Genomic DNA, 17100 nt, shown 5'->3' on the forward strand with positions numbered 1-17100 from the left:
ATTTTGCTTTCCCTGGCCTTAATGTTTTCCTTCAAGTGAATTTAGGCAGCAACAAGAAAATAGAATAAGAAGAACAAAGTGACAAAGAGAAGACATAACACTTACTCAAAAACAACAACTAATAAACCCCAAGACTAGACAAAGAAGCTAAGGAACTGATTAAACACGTTAAGATAAAATGATGACCAGAAAGCAACAAAAAACCTCAAACCAAACCAATAATCAGGAAAACATGGCACAATACAATGAACAAACTGAAAACCAGAAAGAGGAGCAGAATATTGAACAAGTAATTAAAACTCTCAAAACATATATTAGCAACCAATTTAATGAAGTGAAGGAAGAGATTAAGAATATGAAGAAAACACTTGGAGAGAATACAGAAGAAATTAAAATCAAACACAAAAAGATAATGGATATGATGGTGATGAACAGCACAAATCAAAAAATCAAAAATACACTCTCAGCAAATAACAGCAGATTCGAAGATGCAGAGGAGAGAATTAGTAATGTGGAGGACAGTACATCTGAAATCAAACAGATAGTAGAACTGATTGATAAAAAGAGAAAAAATCCAGCAGGGACTTAGGGACCTGAATGACAATGCAAAATGCAGAAACATATGTATCCCAGGCAAAGAGAAGGGAAAGTGGACAGAAGGGGTGTTGGAGGAAATAATGGCTGAAAAATTCCCAAATCTACTGAGGGATATGGATGTACATGTCCAGAAAGCACAATGCACCCCTAACAGCACAAATCTCAACAGGCCTACCCCAAGACGTATACTTGTCAAATTATCCAAAGCTCAAGACAGAGAAAATTCTAAAAGCAGCAAGAGAAAAGAGAGCCATCACATACAAAGGAGGCTCCATAAGAGTAAGTGCTTATTTCTCACCTGAAACCATGGAAGCAAGAAGGCAGTGGTATGACATAGCCAAGGTAATAAAATAAAAGTTTCCAACTAACAATATTCTATCCAGCAAAGTTAGGATTCGAAAATGATGGAGAGTTCAAAATATTCACAGATAAACAGAAACTAAGAGAGTATGCTAACAAGAATCCTGCCCTACAAGAAATACTAAAGGGAGTTCTGCAGGAAGAAAGAAAAAAGCAGGGGAGGCAGAGTTGGAAGACAGTGTAAGAGCAACTAAAAAGACAAAAAGAGAAAAAAAATCAAACAAAATATGACAAACCCAAATCCAAAGAAAATATGGCTAATATAAATAATCACTTGAAATTAATAACACTGAATGTCAATGGATTAAACTCACCTGACAAGAGACTCAGACTGGAAGATTGGATAAGGAAATATGACCTATTTATATGCTTTCTACAAGAAACTCATCTTAGACCCAGGGATTCAAGGAGGATGAAAGTGAATGGCTGGAAAACAATCTTACAAGCAAACAATAACCAAGAGAGGGCAGGAGGAGCTATAATAATATCAGACAAAATAGACTTTAAATGCAAAAAAAATTGTAAGACACAAGGATGGACACTACCTATTAGTGAAAAGGATAATCTTTCAAGAAGAATGAACAATCATAAACATTTATGCTCCTAACAAGGGCACCTCCAAATACATGAGGCAGACACTGGAAAAACTAAGTGAACGAATAGATGCCTTTACAATTACAGTGGGGGACTTTAATACACCGTTATTGACTTTGGACAGAACATCTCAAAAGAGAATCAATAGGGAAAAAAAGATTTTGAACAATATATTAGAGGAGGGGGCTTAAATTCCACATGGATGCTGGATGCAATTCTCCTGCTTTCAGTTGTAGGCACTCTTGGCTCCCTGGTGTGGTGGTTGACCTTCTTCACCTCCATGTTAGCTGAGTGGGGGTAAGTCCAATAAACCAGAGTGTAGGGGTTGCAATTCTGTTGAGGCTCAGCTCCTGGCTATCACATGGTCAGTCCAGAGATTCAGGTCCCCTGGGCATACATTAAACCCCAGCACCAACTGCTGGGGGTAGGGATTGGGAGGAAGAGATGTGATGTGGGGGCATTTTTCGGGGTTGGAGTTGTCCTGGGTGGTGTTGCAGGGACAGTTACCAGACTTTGTATGTCCTCCCATGGCCCACTGGATGGACTGTGGGAGAGGGTGGGCTGCTGTGTGGACCATTGACCATGAGGTGCAGCAGTGCTCAGAGATGTATTCACCAAATGCAATGAATGTCTCAAGATGATGGAGGAGGTTGTTGTTATGAGCAAAGGAGTGGGGTGAGGGGGTGGGGGTATATGGGGACCTCTTATATTTTGAATGTAACATTAAAAAATTGAATAAAGACAAAAAAGAAAAAAATAAAGGGGAGAATTTGACACAGGGCATGTTTCTAGGGAGTGTGTGAGTGCTCATTTTGTCATAGTGGGTTATATCATTGGATGGAGACCCATACAATGAGAGTGAAGGTATACCCACATTCTGGGAAGGACTGATGTTCTCAAGTAGAAGGAATTATATCTCGAGAGAGAATTGGAGGCTCCCAGTGGATTAGGGCAGTCAAGCATGTCAAGCCCTCAACATTGTTGCAAGTATCTCTGAATATGGTCCTTCAAGTAATGAAGATCGATTGTCACTGTGGGCCTTGAGGGAAGGGGTAAAGAAATATTAAATATATGGAATCAGTGTAACTGTGGGGCAATGGAAGTGTTCCACAACATTATGCAAAGATGGATATAGGACACGTTAAAGTACACCAAAATATACAAAAGCCTATAAGCTAAAATATAAACCATAATGTAAACCCATGTGTAACCATGTTTGAAAGCTATTGTCTCAATATCTGTACATCAGTTGCAAATATAATATGGACATGTAAAAAGATCATTGCTAGTACTAATTGTAGGTTCAAATAGAAGGACAGAGGAGTCATGCACAGGGAAACCACTGCTGAGTCTAACTGCCACACTGGAGAGCATAAATGCCAGTTTAGGGACCACTGGCAAAGGGCGAAATTCCTGAGCTATTTGCCCTGTGTTATCTGGATGTCTCCATATCCTAGAGGAGCTTTGCTATTTGGGGTAGTATCTACTTTGGCTGTCAATGAGATCTTGTTGAGATGTGAATAAGTGCTACATCTAGGATGGCCTCCTGACTCAATTTAAATTCTCTTAGCTATATAAACTCATTTGTCTTTAGCTTTCCCCCCTTTTGGTCCAGGTCTTTTTTTTTTTTTAGATGCATTGCTTGTTGGTACTTGTTAGCAATCCCTTGGTGCCAGGGAGACTTCCATGGGAGTCATGTCCCACAGTGGCAGAAGTTATTGCTTTTATATGCTGAGTTTGGCTTAGAGAGAGGCCACATTTGAGCAAAAAGGGGGCTCCCAGTAAGTAACTCTAAGGCACCTTACATCACCAGGCTAAGTTTTCATTTCTAGAGGAAAGGTTCATAAGCATAGTCATCAATATCAAGCATCCTTCAATGGACCATCCTTCACAAGTCATTGTCCCTGTACTTGTTGCATTCTTGTTGTTCCATTAGAGAATGTGGCAGTGCTCCCCCAGATGGGAATTTGATATTCTTTTGGCTTTTGGTTATTGACACACCATCTTTTGTGTAAATGTTTCAACACAGGCTGAATAACAAATCATAACTGTATAGACACACCCATAATCTAGTTATTTACAATCTATCTATGTACATCCTATAGGTAGGCAAATAAATGACTTTCTTATAGCCAATTGCCTGCTTCTTTCATCATTTTCCTTTCTTCCTTGCATATTGTTGGGGGAGAAGAGTTAACATCTCATTCACTTAAGTAGTTGCACCTGGCATAAAGAATCCATTTTAACTACAAAGAAGTTTACTAAACGATGGACTCAGGGGGAATTATTAAAAGCAAGTACCTAACTCCTTGGGGGACTATTATTTTCTACTTCTCTCCCCCTGCCTCAGAGGGTCATCACAGGCATATTTATTTTTGGTAACATGGTGAAGAAAATTCCCTGACTTAATTAGAAACCTGGAAAAATAACTTCCTTGCCAATACCTTTCTTTCTGGAACATATCCCATATGGAAGGTTCTATGAAAAAATGGCTTTCCCCAAGAATAATTTTTGTCTAAATGGCAGCATTAATATACTCCCTGGTGCTTCAAGGATCATCCCTGGAGAACATCTCCCCACACACATATGCACAGCAAAACAGCCACCTCATTAACTTAAAGTAGAAAATAACTCAGAAATCACTTAGCCTGGCCATATTCACATGTGTGACACCTCAGGGAGCAGGGAGAAAGTTTCACAAACATTTGATTATCATCTATTTTATAATGGTTCATCACAATTCTTATCTCTTCATTAAAGCCAGACTAGCAGAACCAAGTATGATGTGCCTTGGTTGGCAGATACTGTAACATTTAATTTGTTTGGAAATTGCTGGAAAGGAGGTATTTGTAAATCCATATCCCAAATAAGAGAAGCATCCTTTGAATTGGCTAAGCCCTTTTCATTGTAATTGTTTCAAATGAATAGATCTCTGCGTTTTAATACCAAGTAAAACCAACACAATTTGGCCTTTCAGATTGATTCCTCACTGTCATTATGGACACAAATTACTGGACTGGTCTAAAGTACAGGGGTGTCCTTAGGAGTCATCTTGAGGTATAGCCGACTGTTTAATGCTCCACTAAATGACCAAAGCTGTCTATTTTCTAAAAGTGTCCTGTCTTCTTTCTAAAGTCTTTTCTTGCTGATAACATTGTTTATGCCTCCTGTAGTCCTTTGACATTTTCTATTTCACTCTAGGCTCAGAAACCAAGGTGAGTTACAATTTTGTATAAGGTAGGATTGAGGACTTTAGGGGTTTCTTTATGAGTACACTGTATGAGTTTTGGTGGAGAAGTTTTGCATCAATACATTTGGCTAAATAAGGTTTTTAAAGGTTAATTTTTAGTTTCTGGCTCTTTAATAATAGAAAATTAAGGTTTCCAAGAAGGGTACCTTCAGTTAAGTGATATATCTTTTTAGTTAAGTTTAATATAGATAAAGTAAATTAAACCTCATTGATTTGTATTTTGGTCGTTCAGAATGTGGGATTTATTTATTTATGGTTGAAGATTTGGGGTTTACAAACATGCATGTCATCATCCAGGGCTCCCATACATTTCCCCATTTCCCCATCACCAACTCCTTGCAGTTTTGTGAGACAAGTGTTACAAACTATGAAAGGGCATCATCCAAACATTACAACTTACTATAGCCCATATTTTACACTTGGTGTATTTTCCCCCAATTCACCTGGTTATTGACACCCTGTATTACTATTGTATATGTCACAATAGTTCATGAGAGAATGTTCTCATATTTGTTCAGTCCATCTTCCACCACAGAATTCATTGTGTTTGTAAGCTCACAACTGTATTAGTCAGCCAAAGAGGTGCTGATGAAAATTCAAGAAATGTGTTGGTTTTTATAAAGGGTATTTATTTGTGGTAGGAGCTTATAGATACCAGACCATAAAGCATAAGTTATTCCCTCACCAAAGTCTATTTCCACAAGTTGGAGTAAGATGACTGCTGACATCTGTGAGGGTTCAGGCTTCCTGGGTTCTTCTGAGCTCAGCTCCTCTGTTTTCTCCACAAGGTCAGCTGTCGACTGTCAGGCAAATGGATCTGTCTCTCTCCCTGGGGCTCCAGCTTCAGCATCAAACCCCAACATCAAAACTCCAAAATTAAAAGCCCTCAACTCTGTCCTATGCCATGACTTTTATGCCCTAATGATGTGGCCCAATCAAAGCCCTAATCATAACTTAATCATTCCCAGGTACAGACCAGATTACAAATATAATCCAATATCTATTTTTGCAATCCATAACCATATCAAACTGCTACAACAACTTTTACTATACACATTGTTTATGGATGTTCATGTATAATGAAAACTTCAATAATATATCAATTTTTTAAAAAGGAAGAATATGCTTGGTAAACTAATACCTTAAGGAATATTATAAAGATACTGTAAATTTCATTTACATGTAGAACATCAAAGTACCTGTCTATTTATTAATATGGATCCCATTAGGACATCTACTTGATAATATAATTAATTGCATAGATTTGGATGTGCTAATAGCAAACAATAATACCTAATTAATAAGTAAACTGAGAACATAGCTTATTTTAATAAAGTTAGCCTGGGTACAAAGAGGATTAATGGAAGTTCTTAGTCCTTGACAAATGGCACTAGCAGCCATGGAGGAAAGAGAGAGAAAATATCTTTTTTTATGGGGAAGCTACCGGTCTGGGATGCTTTAAGCTAAGAATTAACTGGTTATAAGGGTCATGTTCCAAGGAAATAGCAATATATGCAACAAATCTGAGAGCTCTAGAGTCACAGACTCCCCCTTGGAACCTGGCTGGAATGGAATATTATTTCCAGCATTAATCTGTGAAGGAAGTTTCTAAAGGAGTGAGCCTGGGACTCCTATGCAGTGGGATCCTGAACTAAACAATAGGAAGAGGGACCCTGAGTCACCCAATAGGGCAAGAGAGTTTTCAACCAACAGAATCCATTGCTTTAATTAATAGTCAGCCAATCAGCATCTCCCAGCTAGGATATGCTGTTTACATAATATGCTAATCTGGATTTCAAAACCTAACCAATATCCTTGCTCAGAACCAGTAATTGACCAATCAGAACATCGCAAATGGGGCTCCAACCCCAGGGGCAGTCACATAGCTGAATTATATCAAGAGCAGCTCTAATGCACTGAGCATGCATTCCTTCTTCGTCCTGGCCAGAGGAACATCAGGCTGCAATGCCAAGTCAAGTTGCAAATGTTGAACTGAACTGAGAATGCCAAGGCGAGCTATGAATGCCGAGCCAAGCTATAAATGCTGAACTGAACTACGAATGCCAAGTCGAGTTATGAATGCAGACCTGAGCCAAACACCAAGGTGTGAAACAAAACACCGAGCTGAGAACACTGAGCCAAGCTGTAATGATGAATATCAAACTGCAAGTTGGGCTGCAATGTTGAGCCATGAGCTTCCACTGGTGCCTTGGCCAGGCTGGTGCATTGGCCCAGGCTTGAGCTGTAACACTAAAGGTGCTTCTGCTGGCACTTTGGCCAGGCTTGTGCCTTGGCCCAGGCTTGGGCTGTAAACACTGAAGGCACTTCCACTGATACCTCAGCCAGGCTTGTTCCTTGGCTAGGCTTGTGCAGCAACACCAGGGGGCATCTCCATCATCACCTGAGGTAATTAAGTAAAATTTGATTGTATTGATAGCGTATTCACTCTGAAGTCCACTCAAACCAGAGAATAATAGTTGGCAACAACATTTGTGCCAAAACCCGGGAATCTACTCGACCAAGACCAGTGCAACCAATCCCTCAACTGAAATTACCACAGTATTTCTGGTTGGGTGAGTCCACTCCTTGTCCCCACTCCAAGTCCCGAAAATGCCCGCACATCACATCTCTTCTTTCCACTCCCTATCCTCAGCAGCTACCATGGCCACTTTCTTCACATTAATGCTACATTTTCTTTGATTACTAATCACAATATTTCATGAATAGAATATCAGTAAGTCCACTCTAATGCACACTCTATTCCTCCATCGTGTGGACCCTGGAATGGTTGTGTCCACACCACATCTATATAAAGAGGGGGTTTAGATTTCACATGGATGATGGATGCAATTCTCCTGCTTGCAGCTATAGGCACTCTTGGCTCCCTGGTGTGGTGGTTGACCCTCTTCACCTCCCTCTCAGCTGGCCAGGGTAAGCCCAAGAAACGAGGGTGTAGGAGCCACAAGTCTGCTGAGGCCCAGGGCCTGTCACATGGACCATTCAGAGATTCAGGTCTCCCAAATGCCAACCACAGGTCTGGTAAAAGTAACAGAAGAGGCATGTGTAGAAATGTAATATCTGAGTCCAACTTCATCACACTCAGGGACACAAACTCCAAAGTAGGGCCAACTGACATGGTCCTGAACTGCAGAACCATCTGCCTTGACCATAGAACCTGTGGGTCGCTGCAGCCCTCAGGAGAACCAGCAGCTGGGTTACCATCTACGTTGGCTGTCTATGGTACCCTACTGAGGCATGCATAAGCATCACCCCCTGATGACCTCTGGACTCTTTTTTGGAAACTCTTAGCCATATAAACTCACTTCTCCTTTCCATTTCCCCCTTTTTATCCAAAGCCAAAAAGCACATTATAACATCTGATATTACATGTAGGCTGAGATATTCTGCTGGTCTGAGTTGATCTCTTTTTCATGGTCTTTTTGTAGTTACACCATCAGCTGGTGCTTGGTAGTAATCCCTCAGTGCCAGGGAGACTCATCCCCAGATTATTGTCCCATGCTAGGGAGAAGGCAATGCATCTACATGCTGAGCTTGGCTTAGAGAGTGGCCACTGATTTTTGTGCATTGATATTATAACCTCTGACTGTACTGAAATAATTTATGAGTTCTAGAAGCTTTCTTGTAGACTGCTCAGGGTTTTCTATGTATAGGATCATGTCATCTGCAAGTAGTGAAATTTTGAATTCTTCCTTTCCAATTTGAATGCCTTTTATATCTGGTTCTTGCCTCAGTGCTCAAGCAAATACTTCTAAGACAATGTTAAATAAAATGGGTGATAGTGTACATCCTTGTCTTGTTCCAGATCTTAGACAGAAAGATTTTAGGATTTCACCATTGTAAATGATGTTGGCTGTGGGTTTTTCATATATACCCTTTATCATGTTCAGAAAATTTCCTTGTATTCCGATTTTTGCTGTGTTTTCATCAAGAAAGTGTGCTGTATTTTGTCAAATGCTTTTTCTGCATCTATAGATATAATCATGTGATTTTTTTCCCTTCAATCTGTTTATATGGTGTATTACATTGATTGATTTTCTTATTTTGAACCATGCTTGCATACCCAGAATGAATCCGACTTAGTCATGGTGTATAATTCATTTGATGTGTTGTTGAATATGATTAGCAAGTATTTTGTTGAGGATTTTCGCATCTGGGTTCATTAGAGAGATTGGTCTGTAATTTTCCTTTCTTGTGGTGTCTTTGTTTGTCTTTGGTACCAGAGTTTTGGCATCATAGAATGAGTTAGGCAATGTTCCTTCTGTTTTGATTTTTTGGAAGAGTTTCAGCAAGGTTGGTATTAGTTCTTTCTGGAATGTTTTGTAGAATTCACCTGTGAAGCCATCTGGCCCAGGGCTCTTCTTAGTTGGGAGGTTTTTAATGACTGATTCTATCTCTTTACTTGTGATTGGTTTGTTGAGATCATCAGTTTCTTCTTTTGTCAATGTGGGCTGCTTATTTTTTCTAGGAATTTGTCCATTTCCTCTAAATTGTCCTTCTTGTTGGAATATAGTTTTTCAAAGAATCCTCTTATGATAGTCTTTATTTCTGTAGGGTCAGTGGTGTTATCTACGTTCTCATTTCTTATTTTGTGTATTTGCATCTTCTCTCTTTTTTTCTTTGTTAGTCTAGCTAAGGGTTTGTCAATTTTATTGATCTTCTCAAAGAACCAGCTCTTGGTCTTGTTTATCTTTTCAAGAGCTTTCTTATTATCTACTTCATTTAGTTCTGCTCTTATCTTTGTTCTTTCTTTCTTTCTTCTTCCTGTGGGGTTACTTTGTTGTTTTTTACTAATTCCTCCAAATGTGCAGTTAGTTCTTCAATATTTCCTCTTCTTTTTCTGATGCATGAATTTATGGCTATAAATTTCACTCTCAGTACTGCTTTTACTGCATCCCATAAGTTTTGGTATGTTGTGTTATCATTTTCATTAGTTTCGACATGGTTATTAATTTATTGTGAGATTTTCATCTTGACCCACTGTTCTTCTAAGAGTGTGTTGTTTAATTTCCATAATTTGGTTTGAAATATGTGCCTCTGGCCCTTGCAGATTTCCAGCTTCATACCACTGTGGTCAGAGAAATTATTTTGTATGATTTCAATCATTCTGAATTCATTGAGACTTTCTTTGCAGCATGTCATATGGTCTACCTTGGAGAATGATCCATGTGCACTTGAGAAAAATATGTATCTTGCTATATTTGGGTGTAATGTTCTGTATATGTCTATTAAGTCCAGCTCCTCTAAATTACTGTTCAAAGTTCTTGTTTCTTTATTCATTCTCTTTTTGAGATGTTCTGTCCAAAGTTGATAGTGGTGTATTAAAATCCCCCACTATAATTGTAGAGGCATCTATTCTTTTACTTAGTTTTTCCAGTGTTTGCCTCATGTATTTGGAGGAGGCCTTGTTAAGAGCATAAATATTTATGATTGTTCATTCTTCTTAAAAGATTATCCCTTTCACTAATGTGTAGTGTCCATCTTTGTCTCTCATAATTGTTTTGCATTTGAAGTCTATTTTGTCTGATATTAATATAGCTACTCCTGCCTTTTTATGGTTATTGTTTGCTTGTAAGATTTTTTTCCAACCATTCACTTTCAACCTCCTTGAATCCCTGGGTCTAAGATGTGCTTCTTGTAGACAGCATATAGATGGGTCTTATTTCCTTGTCCAATCTTCCAGTCTGAATCTATTGACAGGTGAGTTTAATCCATTAACATTCAGTATTATTTCTTTCAGGGAATTGTTAGCCATATTTTGTTTGGACTTGCGTTTGTCATATTTTCTTTGTTTGTTTTTCCTTCTCTTTTTGTCTTTTTTGTTGCTCTGACACTCTCCTCCAACTCTGCCTCCCCTGCTTTTTTCTTTATTCCTGCAGAATTCCTTTTATTATTTCTTGAAGGGCATGGTTCTTGTTGGCATACACTTTTAGTTTCTGTTTATCTGTGAATACTTTGAACTCTCCATCATTTTTTAATGCTAGCTTAGCTGGATAGAGTATTTTGGTTTGAAATTTTTTCTTTTAGTACCTTGACTATATCATACCACTGCCTTCTTGCCTCCATGATTTCAGATGAGAAATCAGCAATTAATTTTATGGCCCCTCATTTGTATGTGATGGTTCTCTTTTCTCTTGCTGCTTTTAGCATTTTCTCTTTGTTTTGAGGATTGGATAATTTGACAGGTATATGTCTTGGGATAATATGACAGGTATATGTCCTTTTGGGATTTATGCTGTTTGGGGTGTGTTGTGCTTCCTGGACATGTACATCCATCTCCCTGAATAGATTTGGGAAGTTTTCAGCCATTATTTCCTCCATCACACCTTCTGTCCCCTTTCCCTTCTCTTCTCCCTCTGGGATGCCTATAATGCATATGTTTGTGTGTTTTGCATTGTCATTCAGGTTTCTAAGTCCCAGCTGTATTTTTTCTATCTTTTATCAATCAGTTCTACTATTTGTTTGATTTCAGATGTACTGTCTTCTACATCACTAATTCTCTCCTCTGCCTTTTCTAATCTGCTATTTGCTGAGAGTGTATTTTTGAGTTCTTGAATTATGTTGTTCATCACCATCATATCTGTTATCTTTTTGAGTATGACTGCAATTTCTTCTCTATTCTCTCCAAGTGTTTTCTTCATATTCTTAATCTCTTCCTTTACTTCATTAAACTGGTCGATAATATATGTTTTGAGAAGTTTTATTTCTTGTCCAATGTTCTGTTCCTCTTACTGGTTTTTAGTTTGTTCATTGGATTCAGCCATGTTTTCCTGATTATTGGTTTGGTTTGTAGTTCTTTGTTGCTGTCTGGTCATCATTTTGTCTTGATCAGTTTAATCAGTTCCTTAGCTTCTTTGTCTAGTCTTGGGGTTTAATTAGTTGTTGTTTTTGCATAAGTGTTATTCTTCTCTTTGTCACTTTGTTCTTCTTATTCTATTTTCTTGTTGGCTAAGTTCACTTTGAAGGAAAATATTAGGGCCAGGGAAAGCAAAATGAGTAAGAAAAGAAAATGTAAAAAGTAGTATTGGTAATAAATATTAACAGAGCAACAATGTGAGACTTGGGAGAATGGATATTAGACTCATGTAAGTTGTGCAGAGTTATAGCAGTAAGTAGAGTACCTATAATGAGAAAGTCAACTGAATATGGGGGGAATATAGTATGAATTTAAAGGCCAGTGTTTTCATGAGAGAGGGAAAGAGAGAAGAAATACAATAATATAAAGAGTGAATAAAAGACAGAAGACAGAACAAAGGTATTAGAAATAAAAAGTCAGACAATTTGGTTGCCAAAGAAATGGAGGTGGAATGTAAGAGAAATAGTAGATAATGGAGGATAGAAATATTTAAAGGAAAAGGGATAGTGTAGATGGCCAAAAGCTGTACATACAGAAAAGTGGAAATGGAGGATGAGGAAACACAGCAAATGTGATGCACTCCCTGCAGCACCTATTATGAAAGAAATAAAATAAAATAGAAGAGAAAGGAAGAAAAAGAGAAAAAAAGAGAAAAAAGCAGGGAGACAAAAAAGGGGGAAAAGCAAGCAAGTAAAGAAAAAGAAAACAACTAAAGAAAAGAAAACGGGCCTTGGGGGATAAAACGGAAGAGAAAACCAGGAGACAATGCACCAATAGCAATCATAACAAATAAACAAACAAAAAAAGAACAAAAGTTTCAAGCTAGGAATCCTCTTAGCAGTTAAATGAGATTCTTAGGGATCTGACATTCCCCCTTTCTCCCCTCCTCACCTCCCTCTCTCCCAGAACAGCAGGAAAGCTGCATGAGGTGTCCAGTAGGAGTTTCAAGTGGGTCCTTGGTGAACCAGCTCAATACAGAAGACAATGACTCTTTATTTCCAGTGTGAGAGCACCTACACCTCACCAGAAACCCCAAATATGCTATTGGAAGCTTGGATAGCACATTCTACAGTCCCTCCCCCTTAGGTGTGCTACGGGAGGTCTAATTGATTTTCTGACTTCACCTTCTCCCAGACCAAGTTTCCTATCCCAGGACGTTTAGGTAAATTGGGCTTTCTCTGCAGATTTGGTTCTCTCTTCTTCCCAGATTCTCCCCAAGTCAGCTGGTACACTCCTCCAGCTCAAAGAGAAACAAACAAACAAAACATGGAAGGCTAGGGTAATCATGGACACCAGACGGACCTCAGGGCACACTAGATTTGGGAATGGGAAGTCTGGGATACTGCAGACTCAAGGTGTGTGAGTCTGTGGAGTGTGGGCTACCAGGGTTTAGGGAATACGAACCCGGACACCATACATCCAGTAAACACGGGGTTTGGGAACGCTACATCACAACAACGTTTTCAGCAATCGCCACAGCCTCTAGCCCTAGCGGGAAGGGTCCCATCCAAAACTTCTGACCTCCAAGTCAGAAATGCAAAATTCTACTTCTTGCAAGAACCTCTTCTGTCACTGTCTCACCAAATGTCGTCCAGACACCTCCTTCCCTGCAAGCCCCTGAAACAACCAGCTCCAGCAGAACTTTGACCCTACTCAGCCACTTCTTTGCAGGAGAGATTATGAGGTCCACTTACTCAGATGCTATCTTGCCCCGCCTCCTAAATCTTTTTAATGAATGATTAGAGAGCATTGTCAAAATATTACTACTAACCAAAGTATTTTCACCCCACTCTCCCTATTATTATTATCTTTATGTCAATTATATATGAACATACATAAACAATTAAGTGTATAGCAAAAGTTGTGAACTCACAAAGAAAACATGCATAACATCATACAGGGGTCCCATACATCAGCCCTCCTTCAACACCTTGCATTTACATGAGATGTTTTTTACAAATTACAAAAGAATATCATCAAAATCTTACTACTAATTATAGTTTTTATCTTACCTTTGGTGTGTTTTTCCACCAAACACCTTATTATTTTTTTTCAAATCTTTTTTATGAAAGAAATTGTAAACTTATAAAACAATCATGTACATGTGCAGAATTCCCAAACAATGCACCTCTATCAACACAACAAACTGTGGTGGGACATTTGTTTTAGATTAGATAATATCATCTGATTGTAACCATGTCCATAGTATACATTTGGCTCACATTTCCATACTGCTCTTTATCAACACAATACATCTTTGGCATAGATGCAAGAATATTATATCATCACTGCTAACCATGGTCCATAGGTCATTCCAGTTGTATTTTTCTCATGTGTTCCCAACACCCTGCAGTAGTGATATACATTTGCTCTAGCTCACAAAGGACACTCTTGCATCTGTACCATCAACCGCAATTCTCATCCACCTATTGGTTTACTGTGCTATTCAGTTCCTAGATTATTCTCAAGCATTCTCTCAATTGGCATTTACATCCCTAGACTACCATTTTTAGCCACAACCTCATTTATAATATAAACCAGCTATTACTATTTTTACCATCCATTCTATGCATTTCTACAATTTTACAGTAAACTAATTAATACTTCTACATATGTTAAATATCAGTAGTCCATCTCGGTCTTTCTCTTACATTCATTAAGAATCCAACACCTACCATCATATCTTGAAGATAATTTCCTACAATTTCTTCTAGATGTTTTGTGATTCTTGCTTTGATTTTCAGGTTTTTGATCCATTTTAAGTTAATTTTTGGACAAGATGTGAGACTGAGGTCCTCTTTCCTTCTTTTGGCTATAGATATCCAGTTCTTTCAGCACCATTTTATTGCCTGAGCTGTGTGGGTGTGACAGGTTAGTCAAAAGTCACTTGACCATACATGTGAGGGTCTGTTTTTGAGTCATCAATTTGGTTCCATTGTTCTATGTTTCTGTCTTTATGCCAGTAACATGCTGTTTTTACCACTATAGCTTGGTAGTATGATTTAAATTCTGGAGATGAGTGTTCACTTTTCCTTTTATTATGTTTCTGGCTATTCAGGACCACTTACCATTCCAAATAAATTCACTAATTGTGTTTTCAATTTTTTTTTAAAAGTTGGTGGAATTTTCATCAGGGTTGCATTGAATCTGTATATCAATTTGAGTAGAATTGATATCTTAATGATATTTAGTCTTCCAATCCATGAGCATGGAATGTTCTTCCATTTATTTAGGACTTTTTTGATTTCTTTTAATATTGGGTCGCAGTTTTCTGAATATAAGTGCTTTACAGCATTGGTTTAGTTTTTTCCTATTTGATTTTTATCTGTCATATTTTAGTTTCACCACTCTTTGACAGTTTTAGTTACTTTTATTGATATAATCTTCATTTCCAGACTCACTTCCAGGCCTCTTCTTCTGACTTTTCTTTTCAGGATCTAGCACACCCTTTAGTATTTCCTGAAATTCTGGTCTCTTGCTTAGAAATCCTCTCAGTTTCTGCTTATCTGTGAATAGTCTAATTTCACCCTCATTTTTGAAAGACAGTCTTGTTGCAGTAGGAGCCAAAGATGTAACAGGTGCTATAAACTGTGGAGACTCAAGCTGTCCTCATTGCCCCAGGGATCAATGAAGCTTCTCCCAACTTTCTCCTTTCCCAGAGTCACAATTGTGTGGAATAATCCAAGTCATGCAGGCCTAGAGTGTAGTTGCCCAGAGAGACTGATGAAGCCTCATGCCCCTTCCTCCCCTGCCTGGGGCATGGATTGAACTGCAGGTGTGGGCAGCAATCTATGCAGTGCAGGTCCAAGATGACTGCAGTTGCCCCAATAGACTTTTAATTATTCAGTTTGTGCCAGAGAAAGGTACCTCAGTTACTTGGACAGACTGGTGTTGAGCTAGCCAGCCTCCACTCTGCCAGAGGTGGGCCTGAAGCTTAGGCTAGGGCTGCAGGCTAATCTATGTGAAAGAAACTAGTTCCTAAGGTCCCTGTGACATTTGATCCGACCAGCTTCCCCTCAGGCTGTGGGTGGAGTCAAAATGGTGTCCACTGGCCTTTTTCTGACTTGGGCAGATTCACACCCCAGCTTTTCAATTCTACCAATCAGTAGCTGAAATCTGCCACCAACCATCTCCTCCTTCCCTGTTTTTGGGAAATTGAGCTTCCACTTGTGGTCTCAGAACAGCTCCTGAGGTGGATTGCAGCACCAGAGTAGGACAATCACTGGCCTCCGAGGTTTGTCTGAGAATTTCCTGGAGAGGCTGGCACAGGTCCGTGTAGCTTCCTCCCTTTCAGTGGTGTCACTGGGTCTTTGACTAGACCTGCAATCTGACCTGGATGGAAAGAAGCTGGTCAGCATCAGCACTGGGATTTTCAGCCTGTCCCACTTTCTCTTGTGCCAGGTGTGAAGTTATGATGGCAGCTTCTGGCCTCTTTCTGACTTGGGCAGGCTCAAACTTCAGCTGTTGTCAGGATTATACTTTAGCCCGCTGAATTTACTCATCTATAGCTGAAGCTGGTGCCCAACCGTCTCTTCCTCCCCCATTTTTGGGAAGTGGAGCTTTCAATTCCAGCCACGTAATAGCTCCTGAGGCAGCTTGTGCCTCCAATGGAGGATGGGCACTGGCATCCGTGGCTTGGAGCACTCTACTTACGAGTCTTCTCTGCAGATGGGCAACCTCCTTCTTCCATTCCTTCAAGGATGTTTCTGGATTCCCTTCTGGCCTCCTGAAGCCCCCAAACAGGTGCTTCAGTTAGATCCTGAGAGCTCTGGGTGCTTACTAACTGCCCTGTAGCAAGAGCCAACTCTAGGAGCTCTTTACTCCACAACCATCTTGCTGTCACTCTTCAGTGTATGTTTTAATACCTCTGAGTGGTAATATTAAATTGACAAATGAAAATTCTTAAGAGACCTCTATTCAGATGACTAAAAATTAAATAAGCACTTATATTGATAAAGTATGGAAATCTTTGAAATGCCTAAATTGAGATGAATACTTTATTCTTTTTTCACGGAACAGAGTAAGGATTATGAGACTTAAGTAAATATTAAGTAAAAGCTTTGTGGGAGTGCTGACTAAAATTTGGTAAGGTTTTTTCCCTAAGATAAGATTGCTGGTTTTCATTAATTAAAGAATGGAAGTATGTAGGACAAAACTTGAATGCATATTGAAAGTTGTAGAAGGTATTTCAAAAGGTAGCATCAAGCAGAGGAATGTGTTTTGTGAAGGTAGAATTTGTCTTGAGATGAAGCAACTATTGTCTATGCAGTTAAGGATAGTTATAAGAAGTTTTTAAAAGCAATGTTTAAACTGAAATATTTTAAAGGCTAATTCCAGCAAGTCACTATTAAGTAGAAACTGATTTGATGCTAATAATTAAAAGTAGCTTTGTAATTGAAAAAACTGTTAGAGGCCACCTCAATTT

The sequence above is a fragment of the Dasypus novemcinctus genome, chromosome X (assembly GCF_030445035.2).
Source record: "Dasypus novemcinctus isolate mDasNov1 chromosome X, mDasNov1.1.hap2, whole genome shotgun sequence".
Taxonomy (NCBI): Eukaryota; Metazoa; Chordata; class Mammalia; order Cingulata; family Dasypodidae; genus Dasypus; species Dasypus novemcinctus.